This window comes from Zingiber officinale, chromosome 5A (assembly GCF_018446385.1).
Source record: "Zingiber officinale cultivar Zhangliang chromosome 5A, Zo_v1.1, whole genome shotgun sequence".
In the NCBI taxonomy this organism is placed as follows: Eukaryota; Viridiplantae; Streptophyta; class Magnoliopsida; order Zingiberales; family Zingiberaceae; genus Zingiber; species Zingiber officinale.
Window position 1 is genome coordinate 23,152,603 of NC_055994.1, and position 21,139 is coordinate 23,173,741.

General features: G+C 35.3%; 1 pseudogene; it reads right to left on the minus strand.

Moving 5' to 3' along the window:
• Window positions 1-1,914: 1,914 nt before the first annotated feature.
• LOC121980317 lies at window positions 1,915-14,381 on the minus strand (annotated as a pseudogene).
• Between the last annotated feature and the right edge of the window lie 6,758 nt (window positions 14,382-21,139).

The following is a 21,139-nucleotide window of genomic DNA, read 5'->3' on the forward strand; positions in this document are numbered from 1 at the left end:
CATGCAAGTAATATTAAGGCAAGAACTTCGTAGACTAGTCTAATTTGGGCCATCTTGGATTACGTTTCCTACCCTCCAAGAACCAAAGTCCAATTCACCTGGGGCCTCAAATTAAATATAAATAATTTATTTTTGCATTATATAATTTAGATGATAAAGGATTTTGTTCTGCATATATACTGTTCATGAGTAAAAGTATGATTTCTTGTCCCTTCAACCTAAATTATATCTTTTTGGATGTCTATTGTTCTTATCTGTCTTTCTTGACTCCGCACCATGGAAGAGGACAGGACGGCCATGGTCACAGTGTAGAGTAAGGATTTAAAATCCAAACACAGTGTCACCTTTGTCGTCTCTCAATCATTAATGACATAACAGTCTGAAATAACATCTGTTTAAAAATTCTAAAAAAAAAAAAAAATCTTCCTCCCTAACTTTTTCTCCTCCTGTCTTCCTGTTTATCCTGCCCGTTTTCTCTTTCTGAAGTAAAGAAGGCCATAAGCGGAAGAATCTTTGGTTACTTCTTATTTGGATTGATGTTTGAGAAGACTGATTATTAGAAGAATTCAAAAATAGATTAAAATGGCATTTCCTTCCTCTTCCTCCAATTTAAACTGATATAATCAGGGAGGAGAAGGATCAAAATGGGTAAAAGGTGATCTCCTTATAAATTAGCAAACTAGATTCTTTCAAAATGCATAGCATTCAGGGCAGCAATCTGTTTAAAATTCCAAACCCAATCCATGCAAGAATAAGTTTACGCAATCTCAGTAATCTTGAATACCAGTAGATATGCTCACCTTTATTTCTTTTTAAATTAAAGAACCTTTTGATAGAATAGCACTAGAGTGAAAGGTCCTTCTCATGTGAAGGAGTACCTTTCTATTCGTGCACGGATCTTAAAGTGTGTAATTTAGTAGTGTCAATTTGAATATTCTAGGACAAATAGCCTAGATTGAGTGGATTGAACTAGAGGGTAGGTTGTTGGAATCAAGTAGATTTGGAGCTTAAGGACAACTAACTCAAATCAAGGAGATGTTCGGATGACTCAAAGGCAATTAACTCAAATTAAGAAGTTTAGAGGACTAAGGGTAGTAAGTTCAAATCGAAAAAATGCACAAAAAAAAAAAACTCATGGTAGGTATCTTGAATCAAGGAGGAATTTAAAGCACACAGAAAACATATATGATCTAAAATTTTTTTTTCCCAAATCAATTATTTTTAGCATAGATATACATCTATCTATACAAAATGCACTAAATATGTCATTTTAGTTATGTGAGCTTCTTAACTGACATTATCATTTGACAGTGTGTTCCTTTTGTTTATTTCTTAGAATTATCTCCATTTCTTTATTTACTTGTCTTGATTGCCAGTTTAGTTGATCTGTGCTAAAAATGGTCCATTTTTAAGGATTTGCCAATAGACTTGCAGGGATTATGTTCTTTTTTCACACAATTTATTTTGTTCAAGACAACATAATAAAAAGGTTGAGAAGAAATTTAGTGAGGTTGCCGAAAATAAGAGTTAGGCATTTGTTAATTTATTTTATTATGGCTTTATGTTTTCTCTAATTTCATATTTCACTAAATTTTTGGATTATTTTATTTTGACTCTTCATTTTCCCTCCCACATTATAGTCTTCATTTGATATCCATCACGTATGATTCTTATTGAGACTAAGACTACTCTTTATACCTTAACCTCATTATGCAACCCATATTGTAGGACAAGGATGTTATAACGTTCGCTTACTTGTTTGACTTTAAAACTGTAAGTTTTATTTGTCGGAATCTTTTGAATGATTTCTTGTAATGAATATTCGAGAGTTGTAATATCAAATAATTTCTTAAAGCATCCTATGAAATCAATCTTCAATCATCATAGGATGAGTATATATTAAATGGGGCTAGAGAAGCTTGTCCCAGTTTAGCTCTTTCTCATGCCCTACCTAAACACTCTTGTATCATAAACCCTCACTCACTAGACTCCTCAATTGTGTATAATATACAAGAAACACCTCGCCTCAAGTAATCCCCGAACATCCAAAGCACTTTCCTTCATTAACATATACAGGATTCGATGATAAATAATCCAACATTGGCAGTACTTTGTAGTCAAATGGACTAACCAAACACATGAACTGATAAAAGACTGATACAACCATAGGAAGAATCAAAACTTGCATTAATAGAACATCCAAGAAGCGAATTTGGCATTGCTACATGGATATTGATAGTTAGACACCGACACTACTCCTGGTAGACACTAACTTTTTTAGTCACCCACAAAATTTTAGAAATGGTCATGTCGCATTCTTAGATCCATACTCATGCCATACACCAGAGTCTCTGAGAAAGAAAGAATTTAAGTCTGCAGAGGAATCTTTACTTATTATAGACAATAATCCAATAGGAGAAAAATGTAGTTACCATAGATTTATGATGCATGGAGCATGAATAACAGATTATTATCGTGACAGAATGCCGCTTACTCTGATACTAACAGTATATTGTTTATATTCACCATTCGAACTCAGTCTTACACTCGCTATGCGTTTTTCACAACTCAAACACTTGATTAAAAGATGGAAAGATTGCTCTAAACAAGATACAGAAAATTGATACATGCATAGTCAATAGCTCTAGCAGTAATCAGAAAGAATGATGATTTCGAACTATAGAGAGCATGAGAAACACAAATGAATCACTTAACTGGATCGCAGGATTTGCAATATTATCCAAGAGAATACCCAGATATTTGTTGGCGGTTTTGCATCTCACATGTGGATATAGCTTGCTCCCATCCAAGCCGGATGAGTTGATGCCGAAGTATGATCGCCTTTTACAAAAGTGGAATATATGAAGATCATATCCATGATGCTCGGGCATGGGGTCTCTGAAATTGGAAGCATTTTACACTAGGAAATTAATCGATAAGAGGAACCAAAGCGAAGTACAAATGAATATTTATACCTACTTCCAAGAAGTTGCTCCTCAGTTATATAACTTTTTTTCAAGCTTCTTTCCAATTTTAACCTCCCAAATCTCGACCAGTTGAATAGGCATTGCTTGGCGGTCATAGATATACTACCTTATTTAAAGTTCTTGTGTCAACTATCGCACAAATTGTGAATGTAGCAACATCTTTCTCATCAACATAGCTGCAAAGAGGAAATGACATAAAACTAACATATCAACACTAAGCTTGAGCTGAAGTAAATGACATGAAGTCCCCAGGGCGTAGCACAGATGGGGAGTGCATGGTTATGTGGCTGAAAGGTCCAGGGGTCGATCCCCGGGTGTCACTGCCTGGGGTTAACGTCTCCGCCATGCACTTTCCATCTGTGTACCTGCATTTACCTCCCTCCATATCCGTGGGACCGGCTCTAGGGGGGCCGTTGATGTGGCGGTTCCACATTTTTTTTTGAAGTAAATGACATGAAGAAATAATATTCTGAAATTTCTCGATACTACTTGACTTTGATGTATGGCAACTGACTTTTAATGTTTCCTTCAAAAATGTGTACTTTGTCTCTTGGAGGAGCCTTTAGACCTGGCTGTACAAGCGATGGAAGTAAATACCTCTGGAAGAAGTTACAACTTACAACAAACATAGGTGTAAGGAAGATCTTCTTTCTCTATACAAAGTCGAATTTCAACTTTCTTCTCGTAAAAATCATAATCCATCCCAAGAATCTAAATCTTGTCAGGGTCAGCACCAAATTCACATGAGATAAACCTCTGTGCAGAAAATTGAAGCTAAGGTCAACGATAAAATTACCTAAACTATTTTATTCACATGCTAAACATAATTCTTAATGCCATAATATTGAGACAAAGGGTGTGCTAGCTAGCTCATAAAAAGGTCAAAGGAGAGAAGTACTGGAGCATGGAGAATAGCACAACTTGTATCGAGGATATCTTGAAAATGACTCGACCGGCACAACAAATATATATGACTATATTTGATGTTTCATAGAAATAAATGATCTCTTTCTTCTTTCCTTGTCCTACTCAAGAAATACATAAGAACTGAAAGCTAACAATTTACGCAAAAACATATATAGTATTATGATTACGAGTTTCACCAAGCTGTATTAATATACAAATGTTTCTCCAACAACCGCTAATAATTTTTCTCCAAATTTGTACACTCCTTGAATATACAAATGTATTTACAAAATATAGGAAATATGATCAGCTTCTTTGTAGACGTGACAACTAATGAAGTATTCGGTATTTCCATTTTTTGCATCAATCACAAACAAGTATAACCTTAAAGGACCACTATTCGATTCCATCCGATAATCATTGCCGAATTAGATCAAGTTTCCCTAAACCCTAAATCTTCAGAGAATATAATCCACTAATTTAACCGTTCATTAATGATAATTCTTCGAAGTTTCATTGTATGGATGATAGTATGCAAGCCTTGAGTTACACAGTGAAACTTCAGAAGGTTTTATAAGGAATAGGGTTGGGTCAATACGGTATACCGATACCAAATTCCCATATCATATACTGTACCAAAAACTTCAGTATAAAAAAATTTATACTGATACCGTACCGAAAATTCAATATATTGAAGTTTCGGTATATTGAATTTTTGGTATAGTATGAGTTTCATACCAAAAATTTTGGTATACCAAAATTTGGTACAGTATGTTATAGCAAGAACACACTATGTTGTAGCAATTACTAGTTAGTAGCTGTTATGTTGTAGCAGCTATTGGTTAGTAGTTGTCATAATGTATTTGCTGAGTGAACTTTAAGAGGTCATAACTTTTAACTCAAATTTAACCATGAGACACACAATATATCAAATGGAACCTCGTTCAGAAATCTTCGATTGATATATTGTGCATTATATGGTTCATCCAGAAATAAAAGTTATGACCTCTCAAAGTTTACTCGACAAACACATTATAGCTACAACAGAGAAAATTGTGTTGTAGCAGCTATTGGTTAGTAGCTGCTACAATGTATTTGTTAAGTGAACTTTGAGAGGTCATAACTTTTGACTCAAATTGAACCATGAGATGCACAACATATCAAATCGAAGCTCGTTCAAAGATCTTCGATTTGATATATTGTGCTTTATACGGTTCATCCAGAATCAAAAGTCATGAAAAAATGGCAGCCCGATGCATGAAGCTCCCGCCATGCGAGGTCCAAGGAATAATCCATTTTACATAGGCTTACCCTGCTTTTTACAAGAGGTTGTTTCGAGGATTCGAACCCGTGACCTTTAGATCGCAAAGTAACTTTATCGTTGCACCAAGAATCAAAAATTATGACCTCTCAAAATTTATTCAATAAGTACATTGTAGCAGCTACTAACCAGTAGCTGCTACAACATAATTTTCTCTGTTGTAATAGCTACTAACAAGTAGTTGCTACAACATAGTTTTTCCTGTGTTGTTATAGCATCTACAAACCAATAGCTGCTATAACAGAGAAAATTGTGTTGTAGCAGCTACTAACCAGTAGCTGCTACAACGTGTTTGCCGAGTGTTTTGAAATGTTATAACTTTTGACTTGGATTTAGGACTGTAAATGAACCAAGCATTTGTGAACAAGCTTGGTGTTCGGCTTGGTAAGAGCTTGTTTATGTTCGTTCAATATACACAAAATCAATTAAACAAACAAGCTTGAACAGTTCGTTAAACTAAACAAACAAGCTTGAACACATATGTGTTCAGCTCGTTAACGTTCGTGAACAATGTTCATGAACAACATTCATGAACAATGTTTACGAATCATATTCATTAATAAAACTCTTACTAATATGCTAAATAAATAATAAAATAAAATAAACAAATAAGTTTAAATTATCAAGCTCAATAATCAATCAAACAACTAAAAGTTTCAAACAATCAAACAAGCTTGAATTGAGAGCTCGATAACATCTAAACGAACTAAGATCGAACCAAGTTCAAGCCAAGCTTAAATTGAGAGTTTGATAGCATCTAAACGAACCAAGCTTAAGCCAACTTCAAACAAGCTCAAACTCATAAAAAATAAACCAAGTCAAGCTTGAACAATCATTTCAAAAGCTTTGTTCATTTTAAGCTCGACTCGACTTAGCTCGGTTACTTTATCAAACAAACTTGAACACCCTAAAGCTCGACTCAGCTCGGCTCGTTTACAGCCCTACCGGATTGAACCATAAGATGCACAATATATCATAAGACGCAAAATATAATATTTTTATATTTTTAATGATCATTATATCCTAGTCGTATCGTGTCTTATATTTTCAAAATTTTCCATATCATCGTATCCGTGTCGTGTCTGATATGATACCTGTATCCGTATCCATGCAACATAGGTATTAATTATAAAAGAAACTGATAGCAATATAAATCCATCACTTAAGTAATTTGTATTAGATCAGATTGAGTCAACTTCTAAAAGAATAACACATACATTTATCAATATAAATATAATCTTACATTTCAAGTTAAACCAAAATGGAGGTGGAAGTAGAACAAATAACTTGGGCTTGAGTGTGGCATTTGCAGCTGTAAAAAGAAGTATTATATTCATGTTAGATTAATGATGATAAATATTATTTAAATTTAAACTTAATTATATAAAAACTCTTACTCTTTTCAATTTCTTCAATTTTCTTATATAATTCAAGGCCATCATCCATTGGATCTTTCCAAAAACTGAACTCCTCTACTCTTAGCCAATCACTTTTAGGACTCCTCTGCACACTAATACCTCTATCATTTTAGGACTCAAACTGCTCCTAAAAGGATCCACAACCCTTTTGCCCAAGCTAAAAGAGGACTCACTAGCAACAGTTGAGGATGAAATTGCAAAAATATCCTTGGCAATAATTGAAAGGATTGGGTACCTAGTTTCACTTCCTTTCCACCACTCCAAAAGATTAAAAGATTGATTAGATCGTTTTTCAATTTCATAGGCTAGGTACTTTTCCACTTCATTGAATATTGCTCTTCTTCATTTTGTGCTTCCATATCGTTAAACAATTCATCACAAAGACCACCACCACCACCACTAGTACCACCATCTCCACCATCACACTCTATTTGCATAGTCTGACTGTCAACATTCATTATATCACTTATTCTTTTGTACTCCATCTATAAAGTTACCAAGTCTTGTTTGATCTTATCAATGAACTCTTGGATTCTTGTAGGAGTACCCCCAAATTTTTTGACACTCACTTTGATCATCTGAAGTTTGTTCCTTGGGTCCAAAATATTTCCAATAAATATCAAAGGGTTAATATTATCCCAATTCCCCCAATACTTGTCAAACTTTGCCTTCATTGCACATGCTACCTTTTGAAGAGTGGGATCGGAATCATCAATTCTCTTTCTCTCAATCTCAATTTGTAGTGCAATCATTGATTGATAAATCAATTGGGATGTAGGAGTTTTTGATGCACTTAGCTCCAAAGTCGCATCATAAAACTTTTTCAGAAAGTGTACAAAAGCCCTTGCATTCTCCCAATCATCAGCAATTGGAGGCCCCATCCTTACTTTGCCCTTTTCATCTTTTTCACGAAAGTAATTGATAAAAGGCACTCATTCTTCGACCATCCTTTCGAACACCCTTCTATACTTTAATGTAACTTCAAACATTTTATAAGTTGCATTCCACCTTGTTTTGGCATCCATAGGTATTGTTGACATACTAGAAAACTTGGCTAGCATGGCAAACTCCCTAAATTTATTCAACCTTGATGGGGAAGAATGAATAAAAACAACTGCATTCCTTATAGCTTTAATTGAAACATTAAGCACCTTCAAGCCATCCTTAACAACTAAGTTAAGTATATGACACGCACACCTTAAGTGCAAGTTTTTCCCTTCAAACAACAATGAATTTTCACTTTTCAATTTTCTTTACAAATAATCAATTACAGTGTCATTAGAGGAAGCATTGTCAACTACAATTGAAAAAACTTTTTCTATCCCCCACTCTTTGAGACAAACCTCAACCATCTTACCAATTTCTTCTACTAGTGATTTTTGTGAAGTTAATTATTCTTTTATGTAACTTTCAATCACTATCCAGAAAGTGAGTTGTCATTACCATGTAATTTATGTTTTGAATGGATGTCCAAGTATTAGCTGTGATACTTACCCTTTGATTGTCGATCACACTTTGTATCTTAACTTTCTCAACTAAGAATATATCATAAATCATACTTGCAACTTTCTTTCAATCAGGAATTTTGAATCTCGGTTGTAATTCATGCCATAATTCTACAAATCCCTTCCCTTCAACAGCTCTAAAAGACACTTCATCGAGAATCACATACCTTGCTAATTTCAATTCACATCTTTTCTGATTAAAAGTATCAGGAACTAAGGTACTTCGTTGTCCCATAATCTCATTCGTCAATGTAGGTTGATTTTTATCATTCCACTTGCTTCGTAGAGTGGACTTAACTTACACGTCTTTACTAGGTGATTTTTTAATCCACTAGTACTTTCGTAAACTGTTGGGATTTCAACTTTACAATATTTGCATATCCCTATTCGTTGTTTGTTTCCATCATGCAACTTCCTTTTTCCCTTTTCACAATGCTCCCAAAACATACTTCTGGATTGTTTAGGAGCTATAGGAGGCTTTGATTTTGAAGATTTTCTTAATAAATTCCGACCTATAGACTCCTGTATTTCAGATTCTATTGCATTTGATGTTTGGGATGAACATGGTAGCGTGTTAGACTCCATCCTTAAAAAGGATAATAATTCATATGATTTTCTATACAATCTGAAATATAACTTGTAAATACAATACAAAATCTAAAAAAAGAGGAAAAAGTTAAAAAGTTAAAGTTATATAAGAGGAATCAAATCTTTGGCTTTCTTGCCGAAATTCAAGAATAAACTTGGTGGAGAGTAGGGCTGTAAATGAGCCAAACCGAGCCGAACTTTGGAGTGTTTAAGCTTGTTTGATAAGGTAACCGAGCCGAGCCGAGCTTAAAATGAACCAAGTTTTTGAAATGATTGTTCAAGCTTGTATTGGTTTATTTTTTATGAGCTTGAGCTTGTTTGAAGCTTGGCTTGAGTTTGGCTTTTTTAGATGTTATCGAGCTCTCAATTCAAGCTTGGCTTGAGCTTGGTTCAAGCTTTGTTTGTTTAGATTTTATCGAGCTCTCAATTCAAGCTTGTTTGATTATTTGAAAACTTTAGTTGTTTGATTAGTTGTTGAGCTTGACAGCTTAAACTTATTTGTTTGTTTTATTTTATTTTATTATTTATTTAGCATATTGAAAAGAGTTTTATTAATGAATATGGTTCATGAACATTGTTCACGAACGTTGTTCACGAACTTTGTTTACGAACATTGTTCACGAACGTTAACGAGCTGAACACATATGTGTTCAAGCTTGTTTATTTAGTTTAACGAGATGTTCAAGCTTGTTTATTTAATTAATCTTGTGTATATTGAACGAACATAAACAAGCTCTTACCAAGCCGAACACCAAGCTTGTTCATGAACGCTTGGTTCATTTACAGCCCTAGTGGAGAGTGGAGACGATGAAGCCTTCAACAAATACTTCAAGTAAATCAAGAAGTGTATCTAAATTCAGATTAGGACAAAGACTTCACGAAGAAAAATCAGAATGAAGAGCGATGAGAGGATGATTTTCGCTTTTGGGTTAGGGTTTAAAGAGAAAATAACTATGCCTTTTTTAGAAGAGGAAAGGAGAAATATGACTATACAAGTCAGCAGAAGCGTATATACGTATTGACAAGGTGGGGAGAAGGAAAGGTTTGGATTAGCGTTGAAGTGGGTTGTGGCATGTGGGTCAGTGGAGAATGGGGTTGGGAAAAAAGAAAATTTAAACAAACTAAGATCTATTAAAACCCAAACCCTAATTAAAAAAATAAATTTTTATAAAATAATTTATTCAATATTTCGGTATATACCAAAATACCAAAAAATAATAAATTTTATACTGATATTGATACTGAAACTTTCGGTATGAACAATATATATCGATATGGTACAGGGTAAAACCAGGATTTTATTCTGGGATGGGCTAAACTTAAAATAAATTATCATTTTTTTATATGAAAAATGTTATTCATACAAAAATTAATGTATCATATTATATAATAAGTCTTTCATATCATAATGATAATATTTCAACAAAATATAAATAAATAATTAAAAAAAAAAATAGATTAAAAGAGTATAAAGAGAATAACCCTACAAGACACTAAAAATATAATAAATTAAGTTTATTGATACTATGTTTTATTCTATGAGACTTCTCATCAAACTCATCTATTATGGATTCAACATCTGAGCTAGTAAGAAAATATTTGGACTTTTAGAATTTGGGTTAAATTTGAAGTCTTAGTATAGAGATGAGGATATATGGAGCTAGTTAAAAAATTTATAATAGGATTTAGTATTTGAATTAGATACTATACCTCTATAAAGAGGGGACTAGCCTCTTTTGTTTCACCTCTAAGTCAACCAAACTTCGCAATAAGAAAATAAATTTTCTTTCACAAATCCATTTCATTTTTTATTTCTTTTAACTTAAAAAAATTGATATTTTAAAATTATAAAGATTATTAATGGTGGTTATTTTAAGTTTTCTTCCAATGTCATCCTTTTAAATTTCAAAAAATAACTTAATGGATTCTTGACACGTATGAAGGGTAGCCTGGGCTAAAGCCCAGGCTAGCCCCCTCTTACGTTTCACCTCTGGTATGGTATATGCGGTATATCGAAATTTTCGGTATTTTTTCCACCCCTAACAAGGAATAACATTCCAAAACAAAATGAAAAATGACATTTAAATACTGTTTGCTCATTCATCTAAACTTAGCAATCATAAATATTTTCTGTATGCATATGCCAACAATAATAATCAATATGTAACCAAGAAATTAGTATACATCATTTCATACAAGAAAAATATTGAAGGTGACACTTAACCAAAAAAACAATCCATTTAAATCTAATAATTACCTTGATGCATATTGCTTCATTTATAACCTGGATTAGAAGCCTTTGTTGAAGAACTTCACTTGATGGTACTGCACATAAATCACATCGACTTGCTTGACAGCTTCAAGAAGACTTGTGTAGTCTTGTAAAGAACCCTAAGACGAGCAGTGGAATTCAGGGAAACTGAAATATATCTAAAATTGCAATTAAAGTTATCATAAATATGTGATTGAAGACAATAGGTCAGTGTTTAATATATCAAATTTAAGTTCATTAGAAACTGTCATGATTTGATCTATTATCAAATTAGCATGGAAAATTCCCTAAAGTATACACGTCTTCCAACCTTTGCACCCTATATTATTTTGAAGCCCTAAACTAGTTAATTTGGAAGAAAAAAAAAACCAATGGATTTATGAGAGTGAGAAGTATACCAAAATTTATTTTGAGATGAAACGAGTCATAAAGGAATTGTTGGCCAAAACTCTTGGTGACCCGAACTATGCCATTTTGGCTAGAATATCATCCTAAGGGTACATTTGGTTCAAGTTATCATGTATAACCTTGGTTATATGATTACCTGGTAATCACATAACCAAGGTTATGGGGAATAAACAAAACCAACTATACATAATAATAATAATAATAATAATAATAAGAATAATAAGAATAATATATTATTATTATTATTATTATTTAAACTCTACATTTATTTTTTATTTTTCTTTTTCACTTTTTTCTTTATTTTTATATTTTTTTTATTTTGTTTGTTTTTTTGATTTTTTTTATTTTTTTTAGTTTTTTTTACTTTTTTACTTTTTTAATTTTTTAATTTATTTATTTATTATTATTATTTATTTTTAATTATTATTTTTTTACATTTTTTTATTTTTTTTATTTTTAAAAGTTTTTCCTATTTTTTTCTCATTTTTTTATTTTTTTTATATTTTTAATGTTTTTTTAATTTTTTAAGTTTTTTATAATTTTTTTTTTTAAAAAATTATGTTTTTTTTAAAATTTTTTATTTTATTTTTTACGTTTTTCTTTTTTGTCACATTTTTCTCTTATCCGATGGTATTTTGGGTAAAAAAAATTCGTTAACCTTGGAATCAAGAAAAACCTCAGTTTTCCGAGGTTTTCCGATTTCTGGTTGCATGTCCCTTTTGCTGACGTGTCGGGCATGGAACATTACTCGGAAATCATCGATTACCTAAACCAAACAAGGTTTTTGTTGATAACCTTGGATGGATAACCAAGGTTATCAAGAATAACCCCCAACCAAACACACCCTAAAGGTTTCCTAGGAGTCTCAAGTGATGTTCAAGTATTTTTGAGTTGAAATGCAGCATCAAGGAGTTTTGGTTTGCCAATAAATCACTTGATGGCACAAAACATACAATTTTTGCCAAAGGCATGTTAAGAGTTTTGAATGGAGTGTTCAAGAATTTTTAGTTGAAAAGAGCATCATTTCAACTAAAAGACCCAACTCAAAAACACAACAACTTCATCCGAGATTCGCAGGAGGGTGTGGTACATTTTTCTAGTCGAGATGATATCTTTTTCGACTGCCAGGTATTTTTTGGCAAGCTGAAACTTCTTGATGGCCTATCTCAACTCCAAAGCACATGAATATTCCATCTGAGACTCCTAGGAAGTCTTCACTAAGACAATCTAGCCAAAAAGACATTCTTTGAACGGTTTGACTAAAACTCGTTGATGGCACATTTAAACAAAATAAAAAACAGTGGATGCGCCTCTCAATCCACCATTCAATAGTATGATTATTTTCCAAAATGAACAAGTTTGGACCATCTAAATAATTAGGAAAGGCGAAGTTTAGCTTATCGAACTAGGGATATTTTGGATGTATGAAGAGAGAAATTGCATGATTAGGCCATTTCGACCTCAAGAAGTTGAGGTAATCGGCACAATTGAAGGTTGCTTTGTTTGTTCTTCACACAGGAATCAATGTTTCACTGCAATGTGGTTACCATCATGACTGTCCCAGATATCTAGAAGTGAACGATCATCGCAAAAGAAAAAAAACAACTTTAAGCTTGCACAAAATCGAATCAAAGAGGCAGAGAGGGGAGAAGATGACCAGTAGCAACCTTCAGAGCAGTGACGCCGCTTTTGGCGAAGGATCGGAGGAGGAGAGATCGTTCGACGCGGGGAGAGGCGATCTCTAGCACGAGGACGTAGGTGGGCTCGCCTTCACCAGCTGTTGTCCTAGCCTCCCGGTTGCCCCGATTACCAACACTTTGCTGTTGGGGATCTGAGGTTGCGTTTTCTGATCTTCCACATCCTCACGGGCCGATACCATCGCCATGGCTGGCTGGGACAAGCAGGCCACCTCCAGCTGCGATCGGCAACGCCAAAAGAGAGGGGATCGCAGAGCGGCCGCCGCATTGGGCTTTGCAAAAAGAAAAAACTCCTTATCCGACGCGGCCCGTAAAAAAGCAAAAAGAATTACGGATGCGGGCTGCCATTCTCTTCTCTTCGCTCAGATTAGGGTTCGAGAGCAGGTTTTGCTCCGAGGTTCTCGCAATCCACATTCCACGATGCGATCCCTCGTCTTCTGCCGCCTCCATCCTAACGCGCGGCTCCTGCTCTCTCGGATTGCTTTCGTCTCCTTTAGACAATCAACCCGTCCTCCTCTTCTTCCTCTGACCCTGACTCGTTCCCTCCATGGCCACTCTTTATTCGCCGGAAGCTCCCAACCGGTCGAACCTGATCAATCTCGCATCGTCCAATTGGCCACCCCTCCCAGGCAGAGGACGAGGAAGACAGTGCCTTGAACGAGTTCCTTTCCCGCTTTGTCTGGGCCATCCGCCCTAAGATCAAAGACGCCTACACGGACCTCCCCAAGGAGACTGTCAACTCCATGCTACTTGTTATCTGCCAGAAAGTTGTTGCCTTGATGGATTCTTCTGGAAGACCGTCATGGAGGTGAGCAACTTGGTGCAACAGGCCATGCAGAGGGACCGGATGAGGGAGGACCTCAAAAAGTATATCCACTCCGAGGAGGTCAAGGAGATGCGCCGGTTTGCAGCGGACATTGGCATCCGCGGACCAATGCTCCGCGAGCTCCGTTTCAAGTGGGCGAGGGAAAAGCTGGAGAGGCCAAGTTCTACCAGAGCCTGGATATGAACAAGCTCAAGAACAAGAAGAGCGAGAGAAAAGAGCACTTTTGACATCTGGGAGTGATGAACAGCATACCTCTCTCGCAACGGAAAATGGTGCGGCGTCAAAGGTGACCTCTTTGCCGGAGAGGAAAGGCAAGTTAAAATTCAAGATATATGGATTGAATTTGTCTCATCCCAAGTGGGCGAAAGTGGCTGAGAAGGCTGCAGAGATTGACGAGAGCCATTGCAGCCTGTAGATATGAAGTGTTAGAAGGTTGAAGACGGTATCCTTTCATTGATTGCGAACACAGGATGATCTGTTGTTTAAAGAATGGAAGGAGTTCCTACGCCCAAGGATGGCTGATTGGCTTGCGTTGCTCGATGTAGGCAGTCCAGTTTTGCGGTGAATTTTTTAATTTGATTCTTTAAGTTTGATTTGATTTATTTTTTTATGAGTTTATTTAAAATTTAATTTGAATTTGATTTATTTAAATGTTATTAAACTCTTAAGTTAAAGTTTGGCTTGAGTTTGAATTCGAGCTTAGTTCGTTTAGATATTATCGAACTCTCCATTCAAATTTATTAGATTATTTGAAACTTTTTATTATTTGATTGATTATTAAGTTTGACAATTTAAATTTATTTGTTTATTTTATTTTATTATTTATTTAGTATATTGATAAGAATTTTATTAATAAATATAGTTCGTAAATATTGTTCATGAATATTAACAAGCTGAATACATATGTGTTCAAACTTATTTATTTAATTGATCTTGTATATATTGAACGAACATAAATAAATTCTTACTAAGTCAAACACTAAATTTATTCACGAATATTTGATTTATTTATAGTCTTAACTCGATCGAATCAAGGAGGGGAAAAAATGTTTATTCATTGTATTCACTTTGTCTTGAAAGTTTCTTCAAGTCAATCAAACAAATGCATCAGATAGTTGTCAATTGCTCATTCCTGTAACATTTTCTCGGTAAAATTAGAAGTGGAACATGCTTTAATTGCATGATATTACCTGTAAATCAAACTGGTAATGAGAATATGCAAAGATCAAGACTAATTATTGAATTTAGATTTATCATAGCTTAGGTTTATCCATATTATGTCAGTGATTTTGAGTGAATTTTCTAACCTTTTAGGTTTTTTGTGATGTAATAGAGCAAATTTACCTGATTTTGTATTTATATGAACTAGAAAATTTATTGGCTCCTTTTCTTATACAATAATCTTGAAGCTAAGTTTTCAGGGTGATGAATAATTTGCATCTTGATTAGCTAAAAAATAATTCTTTTTTCGAATCATACTAGTTTGAACGGAGAAATTCCTAATTCAGTCCCAAATGTTAGGGTACTTTTTCGATTCAGTCCTAATTATTTTAACGTTTTTGGTTACATTTCAAATATTTTTTAAAAAAAATCCGATTCAGTCCTTCTGTCTATTTCATTATTAAAAGAAATGGAATATGCTCACGTGCAACTAACACATAATAAAAAGGCCCAAAATCTCAAATGTGAAAACCTAATTTCTTTCTTCCCATCTTCACATCCTTCTTTTTTTTTTTTTTTCCATCCTTCTTTCCCCAAATGCATACATTGTTCTTTCTTTCTATATGTTTTTATCACTTATTCTTTCCCTTGTCAACCTAAAGCTGGCATAATGGAAATTCTTGCTACTCAGAATAAAATCAATGTTGTTCTTTTAGCGGATACATATCTCTAGCTTCCTTTCTTGTATTTTATGTACTTGGTGTTGACTTGGTTCGTTTTAACCATTGCAAGATTGCGATGTATTTAAGCTGAAAGTAAACTTCATTCTTAGACTTTCCTTGTGCTGATTTCGAATTCTCCTAGAATTTCTATAGTTCGATTTTTGCATTTCTACAAGTATTCTTTCACGGTGCTTAAGTGTATCATTAGGGGTTTTTCTTTAATTTTGATTTTATTAAAATTTTATCAGTAATAGCAACCCATGATTCATTATTTGAGCAGTATTTTTGAGTAAAATGTCTCTTTTTTTCAAGTAGAATTTAGAATTTTTTATTCCAATAAAATGGTGAGTCCTCAATATTTGAGCAGTAAATTAACAACATTACCACATTCATATTTCATAATATTTGTTTTAGATGATATTTAGTAACGTCAACATATATTAATTAGTATGTATTTTGGCATAATAAATTAATTGATAAATTATCATAATTTAGAGAAAAAGGCGACGGGAAGAACGATGTATGCATTTGGGAAAGAATGATGGGAAGAAAGAAAGAATGATGGGAAGATGGGAAGAAAAAAATTAGGTTTTCACATTTGGGATTTTCGGTCTTTTATTATGTGAGTTGCACATGAGCATATTCCGTTACTTTTAACAATGAAATAGACAGAATAATTGAACCGGAAATTTTTAAAAAACTTTTGGAATGTAACTAAAAAAGTTAAAATAATTAGAATTGAACTGAAAAAGTGTCTAAACATTTGGAACTGAACCAGAAATTTTCTCTAGTTTGAACTACCCTGGTGTCTATTTCTGTTTATACATTTTATTTTCTTCAATTCCTTTGAGTTACTAAATGAACCATTATCGTAGTATTTTTAATGTGAGTCATTGGATTATGACCTCTCAAGATTTTTACTTATCTTTGCGTCTAGAAAACTATAAAGGGATAAGATCATAGATGTCTGATCATGTTCCCTATATCTCCGATGAGCAAGAATAATGATGACTTTCATTCATGGCAAATCCATGTATTACAGGACTCATTTAAGAAGTCTCTGATGTGTTTGTATTTACACGAATTGTGTTGAGAATTAAACTTTATTTTTAAAGATAAAAATTGTTGATACAAGTTTATGAAGATAGAAATGATGAGATGACAATTATTGATCAGAGTTTGTGATAGAATAGAATTTGATGAGGTGTCGTGATAAGGATAAGAGTCTCGTGGAGATAGAATTAAAAAAATATCTAGATTATTAGTACTTATCCAATAAATCTATAAATATGTACCTTTTTTAATAAATGAATTAAGTTGAGTTTTTGTTTTATTCTCCTGTTCTTCTATGTGAAGATTCTCCTCCTCTTCCATAATTTCCTTTATTTCTTCTCCAATAATTTTTTTTTCTAACAAAGTAGTATCAGAGCCATATCGATGCTTCCTATCCCTCATCTTGCTGATTTGAAGTATGATAATTAGAGTATCCAAATGAGTGTCTTACTGGAGAGCGAAGGCTTGTAAGATATTATTGAAAGAGACTATAAAGGGTCTCAAGAAGGAGTTGACCAAACGAAGGCACAGAAGAGGGCAATGGTGGAACAACAGACAAAAGATAAGAAAGCTCTTTTCTTTATCTATAAAGCTTTTGATGAAGCTACTTTTGAGAAAGTAACTGAAGCTACAACTTCCAATAAGGCATGGGAGATCCTATAAGTAGCATACAAAGGTAATGAAAGAGCAAAAAGTATCCGCCTTCAAATCCTGAGAGGGGAATTTGAATTGTTGGAGATGAAAGATTCCGAAAGTGTATCAGATTAATTTACAAGGGTATTGGTTATTGTCAACCAATTGAAAAGAAATGGCGATGACATTGAAGATAGTCGCATCGTAGAGAAAATTCTACGCTTGTTGGAGCCAAGGTATGACTATGTAGTTGCGGCCATAGAAGAATCAAAAGATATGAAAGAAATGAAGGTGTAAGAACTATTAAGCTCTCTACAAGCTCATGAAGTAAGGATGCAAAGAAGACGAAGAGAACCTATGGAGCAGGCTCTACAAACCAAGCTCATGAGTATTGACCGAAAAGAAGAGTCAAAGACCGAAGGTTCGCAAGAAAATGACAGTGGTCGTGGTGACTTCCGTGGATGTGGCCAAGGTAGAGGTCGTGGCAGGGGCTTTGCTCGAGGCCAAGGAAGAAGTAAAGACAACAATCAAAGTAGAGACCAAAGGTATGACAAAAGAAATGTAAGATGTTATACTTGCAACAAATTTGGACATTATGCAACAAAATGTTGCTCTAACAATGTGCAAGGGAATACTAATTACGCATCAAAAGAAGGCAATGACAATGATGTAGTTTTGCTAGCAAGAAAGGATGGAGATTCCACAAACAAGAATTTGTGGTACTTAGACTCCGGGGCAAGCAATCATATGTGCAGGCGTAAAGATATGTTTGCCGAGTTGGATGAAACGGTGAATGGGCAAGTCTCGTTTGGAGATGCATCCAAAATTCAAGTAAGAGGCGTTGGTAAAATTCTCATCAAACTTAAAGATGAAGCTCATACATACATTACCAATGTTTATTATGTGCCCGACATGAAAACAAATATTATTAGTCTTGGACAATTGCTTGAGAAATGTTTTAATATGCAACTAAAAGATGATAGTCTTCGTTTGAGAAAGCAAAGCAAACTTATTGCTCATATTCCTATGTCTAAAAATAGGATGTTTTCTCTTGATATTAAGCATGTTACTGCAAAATATTTAAGTGCATGCATAAAGAATAGTACATGACTATGGCATATGAGGTACAGGCATGTGAACTTCAGAGCTCTAAAGCTCCTCTCAAGCAAAGGAATGGTGAATGGTCTTCCTCATATTAATGCTCAAGATGATATTTGTGAAGGGTGTGTTCTTGGCAAACACCCTAGAGCAAGTTTTCCGAATGAACCGCACAACCAAGCTAAGAAACCTCTTGAACTCATTCATACATACATATGTGGACCAATCACTTCGACCTCCTTTGGAGTTCGTCGATATTTTCTAACCTTTATTGATGATTTCAACAGAAAAACTTGAGTCTATCTTTTGATGAATAAAGATGATGCTGTTGAGAAATTCAAGGAATTCAAAGGATTGGTAGAAAATCAATCCGGCTATACTATCAAGGCAATGCGATCAGATTGTGGTGGTGAATTCACCACAAAAGAATTTGAAAAATTCTGTAAAAATCATGGCATCTGGAGGTCTTTAACAGCACCTTATTCCCCTCAACAAATGGAGTTGCTAAAAGGAAGAACCGAACTATTTTTGACATGGTTTGAAGTATGCTAAAAATGAAAGAAGTGCCTAAAGAATTTTGGGTTGAAGCCGTAAATTGTGCGGTGTATTTGCTAAATATATCTCCTACAAGGAATCTAGAAGGAATTACACCACAAGAAGCATAGACCGGATACAAGCTATGTGTATCTCATTTGAAGATTTTCGGGTGTATTGCCTATGCACACATTCTGGATCAAAGAAGAATAAAGCTTGATGACAAAACCTTACCTTGCATTTTCATTGGCTAAGATGCAAGATCGAAGGCTTATAGACTCCATAATCCAGTGAACAGAATGATTATCATAAATAAAGATGTTGAATTTCAAGAAGATGGTGCTTGGAATTGGAGCTCTAATATGGTGATGATTCAAGAAGAACAAGTGAAGGAGAAAGAACTAACTCCACCATCATCCGTCACCTACTTCTTCATCATCCTCGGATGAAGAAAATCCTCCACCACAAAAGACAAGGAGTTTTCAAGAATTATAAAAGATGGCAACTCCACTTAATCTCATTTGTCTTTATGCTAATGAAGAGATTGTATCTTTTGAAGAAGCTATTAAAGATAGCAAGTGGAAAAAAGTCATGGATGAAGAGATGAAGGTAATTGAGAAAAATAAAACTTTGCATCTTACTACTTTGCCAAATGACCACAAACTCATTGGTGTGAAGTGAGTTTATAAAGTGAAGAAAAATGCTCAAGGAGAAATAGAAAAGTACAAAGCGCGACTTGTGACAAAAGGCTACAAACAAAAGGTCGACATTGACTATGAAGAAGTGTTTGCTCCCCGTTGCCCGAATGAAGACTATAAGGTTGATAATTTCTTTAGTCGTTCAACTAAAGTGGCAAATATTTCAGTTTGATATCAAATCAATATTTCTTAATGACTACTTAGAAGAAGAAGTCTATGTTGAACAACCGGTTGGATACATCAAGAGGGGGCAAGAAAGAAAGGTGTTGAAGTTGAAGAAAGCTCTCTATGGCTTGAAGCAAGCATTGAGAGCATGGAATTCAAGAATTGATGCATACTTCAAAGAAAATAGATTTATGCAATGCCCTTGATCCGGTGATAAGGATGGGGGACCCTCGTTGGTGAAAGGTCAACGACACGTGGAAGTCAAAGGACAAGAGATTCAACCCTGAATCCCGGCCGACCGGACGAAGCAGGCCGATCTACCGGACGAAGCAGGGCGACCGGCCGTGAATCCCCCGAGACGAATGAAAGACAACCCGACTAGGGGTCGAGTTTCCAATGCTCTAAGGTAAAAAGGTTTCAAGGCCGAGCGGGATGTCTGTTCGGTCGGGGCACCAGGCAACAGAGGCAGGAACAATCTCATCCGAGCATACGACCGAGAGAACTCTCGGTCGGACCGATACCTACAACAGGCGACAGAAGTAATACGTTTGCCGATCGGCCGACCCGCTCGGCCCTGGAACAGACAGGGAATGCAAGAGGACAAAGGAGACAGGGGATAACATCATCCTCGAGACACCTTCCGCCGACAAGCAGCGGAGTTGGCGGTCGAGCCGTACATAGGATCATACGGTGGAAGCTTCCACCGTCACATCCGGGATATGCTCGGACGATTGCGGAATGGCGTCAGGGGTACTTTTCTGACACAGGCTCGTTAAGGTATGTTTGGGGAAGCGTGCACGCATCGAGAAGTGTGCCCGTGCCTCCCCGGGGTCCTATATAAGGACCCCCAGATGTCGACGAAGGTATGTGCAACTCTTTACTGTAGCCACATTACGCTGCCTCTCGCGTTGCCTGACTTGAGCGTCGGAGGGCTGTCGCCGGGAAACCCCTACCGGCTCGGCTTCTTTGCAGGTTCGCCGGAGAGCTACACCATCAGTCGAAGACAGCGGAGCGTGCCACGTTCCCAGCGTCCGTCGACTCAACCCTCGGACAGGATCAAATTGGCGCCGTCTGTGAGAACGCACCTGAATCCGAGCCTAGAAGATGGAAGAAGTTGGACGTCAACTTCTAGTAACGCTCTCTCCTG